Below are 6,000 nucleotides of genomic sequence, written 5' to 3'. Positions count from 1 at the left end.
ATCTTGAAATTGAAATTCGAATTTAAAATTATTCTCAATTCGAATTTGTGAGTTTTGAACAAAAATACAATTCAAAAATTTAGATTTCGAATTTACTATTAGACCCTTAATAAATCTGCCTCTAAGTGTATAGGTGTATGATGGAAATAATAGGGTCAACTGATCTCTAGATCTGGCCTGTGCCACATGCAAGCAGTAGGGTGCAATGACTCTGTTCTTGATATTTAGCTGGAATGAACTATAAGGATGCTATGGGGGCCAGAACTAACCTGAATATTACACTAAAAATAGACTAATCAATGCACATTATCTGGTGTTGTGTTTCTATTAATTAACTCTTTATACATGATAGGGTTTTATTTTTGACAAGTTTATTATCATTAAAATGCTAAGCCCCATCAAGGTAAAGCCTATATGGTGTTGCACACTATTTACTTTTGGTAATATTTTTTATAGGGGGGCATCTCGCTACCTGGTTACATTATCCTGTGAAAATTGTCTCCTGGCCAATGTTTAGTCATACACTGATGCTTCCCACTGTGGCTTATAGCAGAGATCTCAAACACAAACACCCCTTTTTAAAGGCTAATGACCACCACTGAAAAGTAGAGGTTTGTGAATGCTACAACATCAGGCATGTTAAATACCCAATTCACAATGTTTGAACATGGATAGTTATCACATTCTGACCTGCAATACAGTTAGCAATACAGTCTCCCACTAAGCAACCCTTCTTAGTACCCAAATTAATTTTAAATTTAGTTTTACCCTAGGCTTACTTGTTGTTCATGGGGATATTATTCAATGGTAGACCTCTGTCTGTTTACTGCAAACAATCTAATGCCTGTGGTTCATAGTAGATAATCTGAATTTGAGGCATTTATAATTATCCATATTATATGCTTAGAAAATGCAGTACTGGAATGGGACCTGTTATCCAGAATGGGGTTTTGTGGATAATGGATCTTTCCATAATTTTGATCTACATATCTTAAATCTACTAGAAAATCATTTAAATGTTTAATAAACCCATTTTATTGCTTCCAATAAGGATTGCTTATATCTTATTTTGGATGAAGCACAAAGTACTGTTTTATTATTAGTGCAATTTATTATTTGGATAAAATGGAATCTATGGGAGATGGCCTTTCCATAAGTCAGAGCTTTCTGGGTAACTGCGTTTTCAGATAATGGATCCCTTACTTGTATAATTAATAGGATGTGTTCAGTTAAAGGGATGGTTGAAGAGTGTCTCCTTCAATAGGTTTTATTCACTCAAGTATCAGGCCACCCTTACCTAATATCAAGTTACACACATATGTTGTATGCTCTGTTACATTACAGCTGGCAACCCAACAGTCCACTTGGAGAGTGTTGGTTCTCAGTATATTATAAATATGCTGCTTAGAATCCCAAGGCACAGTAACGGTCAGCTTTTCACAGCAGTGATTATAAGATACATTCATTTATGCAAAGAAATATAAACATTTAAAAGGCAGATGACGTTCAGAAATGCACAGCTGTGCAAATAAACAGAAATGGAGCAGAACCTGAGTAAATATTTGTGAGGGTGCAGGAGATAAATAAAATGTTGTTTTGTAAGCAAAATATAATATAATGTTCTAAATATCTGGGATGAAGGCTTGCAAATATTTTGCCTTTTACCTTGCAAAAGTGGAGCTATGACATTTCTGGAGGCTACACATGCTCAACTACTGTAAGGAAAAAATCTTCTTGAATGTCAAATACCAGGTTTGCGGGAGTAAAAAAAAATAAGCTTGTGGCATAGCCAATGTGTACAAAATGGCCCTATACTGCTTCCTTACCTGAGAAACCGTTTCAGTTCTGAAAGTGTTAACAACCAAGGGCCTATCTGTGAGTCCTGCCATCTGAAAAGTCCACTAAAGAAGTTCAAGGGGGGGCTTTAAAGGACAAGGGTGGCAATTTGTAAAGCCAAACGTTGCCCGATTCTTGTTCCCATAAAATACTGCTTCCCCTGATCTAACCAATTCCCACCTGACATCCACCAACACTGCCCTCTCATAATTCTTCTAGGAGCGGTGACAACCACAACCCTATACCTGCATGTCGAAAGGGAGTAAGAGAAATTGTCTTAAAATAAAGAATCCAGCACATGTGATTATCCCAGAAGAAAGAAATATAAAGGAAGCAATGCAAACAACAATATTAGTACAATCAAGAAAATGTAGCACAGATTGGGATAAGTAGCAGATAACTAGGAAATGTAAGGATGAGTCAGAAGTCACAGATTCAACAAAAGAGATAACTCTAAACTAACTTTTATAGTTGAATAGACAACAAAGCTACTTCTGGTATTTTTTTTGAAGTTAAGATTTTAACTTAGCTAGCAATGTGGCCCCACCTACACCCGCTCCGGCACATGAATTGGTATGCACCGGGTGATAGGGGAGCGGCATCAGAAAGGACACCTCTGGGGGGCAAGGACCCCTGAAACATCCTTGACTGTACGTTGGCATAAGGGAGAACAGCTAGGAGCTTTTCAATAAGCAAATGATTTAATGCATTCTAAAAATTCAGCATTATGGCAGTTGTTAGAATTATTGCCTTGTAGCTATGGGGCCTGGATTAGATTCTGACCTTGACACTGCACATACTTTTTGTCTGTTTTTTAATCCAAAAATATTTTAGGTTAATTGGCTTCTTTTGAAATGAACCCTATTACAGTATATGTGAGCGATGACATTCTGTAAAGCGATGTGGAATGCTTGTATTATATAAAGAATAGAAATTCACATGGATTGGCTTTAATTGGGTCAGAAAACAAATGGGTCTTAAACACATGTATAACAATATATCATTTTGAAACTTACAACTGATATACTTGAAAAATCAGACAGCTTTAGTTTTATGTTACTGCATCAAAGATTCGCAGCACATTTCAACATTTTCATTTGTCAGTTAAAGTGTTTTTATCCCTGAATATTTTTGCATTTGTAATATCTAAGGGTCCGATTCACTAACTTCGAGTGAAGGATTCGAAGTTAAAAAACCATCGACCATCGAATGGGCTACTACGACCTTCGACTACAACTTCGAATCGAAGGATTCGTAGTAAAAATCGTTCGACTATTCGACCATTCGATAGTCGAAGGACTGTCTCTTTAAAAAAAACTTCGACCCCTTAGTTCGCCATCTAAAAGCTACCGAAGTCAATGTTAGCCTATGGGGAAGGTCCTCATAGGCTTGGCTAACTTTTTTTAATCGAAGGATATTCCTTCGATCGTAGGATTAAAATCCTTCTAATCGTTCGATTCGAAGGATTTTATCGTTCGATCGAAGGAATTATCCTTCAATCGTTCGATCTAACTATCTGCGCTAAATCCTTCGACTTCGATATTCGAAGTCGAAGGATTTTAATTCCTAGCTGAATATCGAGGGTTAATTAACCCTCGATATTTGACACATAGTGAATCGGCCCCCAAGTGTTGAGGGATCTAAAAAGGTGCAGAAGCTTTCCTAACATTGTCATTTTCCAACTATATTACAATTATCCGTTTGATTAAACACAAGTTCATGTTTCCTTAGCATTACTTTCTATGTAAAATATTGCAGTTATAACTCCTGCTATTTCATGAAGTAAATGTTTTAAACAGTTGACATTTTTGCCACTAACACCTGCAGTACCAAAATTTTGTTCCTGTTCTATTAAGAACAGTCATTTAAAAGGGAAGGGTTGTGAATATGATATCCCTTGCCTAAGCTAAGTATGTGTAATTAATTCTTATAAGTGCTCACTTTCCTATTAGTTTTCCCCACCACTCTGCTCTGTGTGTCACAGGGGATGCATCTGAGAATACCCAAGGACATGCCTCATTTTATTATACATTTTTATATATGTATTAAGACATAGAATTCTTTGTTCACACAGATTTATCAGGGTCGAAGGATTTTGATTCGATGTGTAAAGACTTAGAAAATGGTTGTAGAAGGTCCCCATAGGCTAACATAGCACTTCGGCAGGTTTAATTTGGCGAAGTATTGAAGTCTACGTTTTTTTAAAGAGACAGTACTTCGATTATCGAATGGTCGAATAGTTGAACGATTTTTACTTCGAATCGAAGTCGAAGTAAATTTGATGTCGTAGTATCCTATTCAATGGTCGAAGTATCCAAAAAAATACTTTGAGTTTAGAATTTTTTAACTTTGAAAATTCCCTCGAATTCACTTCGACCCTTGATAAATCTGCCGCATATGGATATTGCTGAGGTATGAATTCTCAACAGATGAGTACCACAATGGGCCATGGTCTGAAGCTGATGTCTTGTAAGAGGCCCCATGCAAAATGGTCATAATTATTTTAGGACACAAGGCAATAAGTGATCTTTTGAGGGTAAAAAGTAATTCATGTGATAATTTTAATTAGTGTCCAGCTTGAGGAAAACGTCAGAGCAAAGCATTTTTAAGTCAGTCCTACACCTTTTTAGGTAACTGGTTACTATCTACCACTGACAGTTACAGCCAATGTTCTCACTTAGACCCTTTTACCTATTGAAAAAGAAGACCACCTAGTCTGAGAAAGGTGTTTTAATTATATCCACATGGAGGGCCATTAGTGATTATGATCAAGAGTAACATGTAGCCATGCCCTAAGGCAGTGGTTTATAAACTGTGGCCACCCTGGGTGCCCAGAGCAGTGGTCGGTGGGGCCCAGCCTGAAGGCCAGTTAGGTTGAGAATTCAAGAAAATACTTGTTTACGCTCCTAGTTTCTCCTAAAAGTTCAGTTTTAAAGGACTCAAGCTTAACTAAAGAAATAGCTAGAAAAATTAAACATTATGTTTTGGGAAACCACAGTCCTTTAGCAGGGAAGATCTGCGTCTTCACTTACTGCTGTCACTTACTGAGGTTAGGGGCCGACGCATAATATATAGTACACATTGAATATAAATGTTACAATATAAGGCTGATTAGTCATTAATACAGATAATTACTACATGGCAGCACAGAAGCCAGTGCAATTGGCATCAGAATTTAATAATCAGCCCTGTAGCATCAGCTTATATACAGGTGAACTTCATTTTCTGCTGGATAATTAGTGACAACCCCTAAGCTTAGCTTCTCAACAGCGGCTCAGAGCCCACTGAGCATGTGAGTGTCACAGACACTTTCCAAGATGGTGACCCCCCTGTGACAAGTTTGAAGTCCTGGATCATTGCTGCTATTGACAAACTGAAACTTTACCCTGGTGCAATAAGTTCAGTATATAAAATATTCAATTTATAGCCACATTCATTTTAGGGTTTAGTTCTCCTTTAAGGCTAGAGTAAGATTTAGGGTTACCCTTATTTCCTCTCCTAATCATCCTTAAATCTATTGCTGAATAGCTGATGTTTTCAAACATCCGTAGCCTTGTTATCAGTTTCATGGGGCCCTGATCAAATGTTTGCCCTTCATCCAAAAAAGTTCAAAAACCTCTGCTTTGTTTTGATTTGTCAAAAAAAATAAATAAAGGGGAAGTTCACCTTTAAGTAAACTTAGTATGTTATAGAATGGCTAATTCTAAGCAACCTTTCAATTGGCCTTAATTTTTTTTTATAGTTTTTTTAATTATTTACCTTCTTCTTCTGACTTCTTCCATCATTCAAATAGGTATCACTGACCCCATCTAAAAAAAACAAATGCTCCTTAAGATTACAAATTTATTGTTATTGCTACTTTTTATTACTCCTATTTCCAGTAAGGTCTTATTTTTCTCATGCAAAATGTTTGTTTTTACCTATGGCAAATGCATTGACGTCAATGGGGTTTTTTCTTCTGTTTTGCCAAATGCATTGGAATCAATGGGCATTTTTTTCTTGCCCATTTTTTTTTTCCAGTGCGAAAAAATAAAAATTCTCTGGTGAATCAAAAGGCATGGCAAAGTTTTAGCACAGATTCATAAAAATTGTCTTTGTGTATTGAATATTTTGACACTTTGGGCTCTGCTACCATCCTGTCCAAACAAACAATGAAACCACAGA

The sequence above is a fragment of the Xenopus laevis genome, chromosome 7S, assembly GCF_017654675.1.
Source record: "Xenopus laevis strain J_2021 chromosome 7S, Xenopus_laevis_v10.1, whole genome shotgun sequence".
Classification (NCBI taxonomy): Eukaryota; Metazoa; Chordata; class Amphibia; order Anura; family Pipidae; genus Xenopus; species Xenopus laevis.
Note: the sequence above shows the minus strand (reverse complement) of the source record.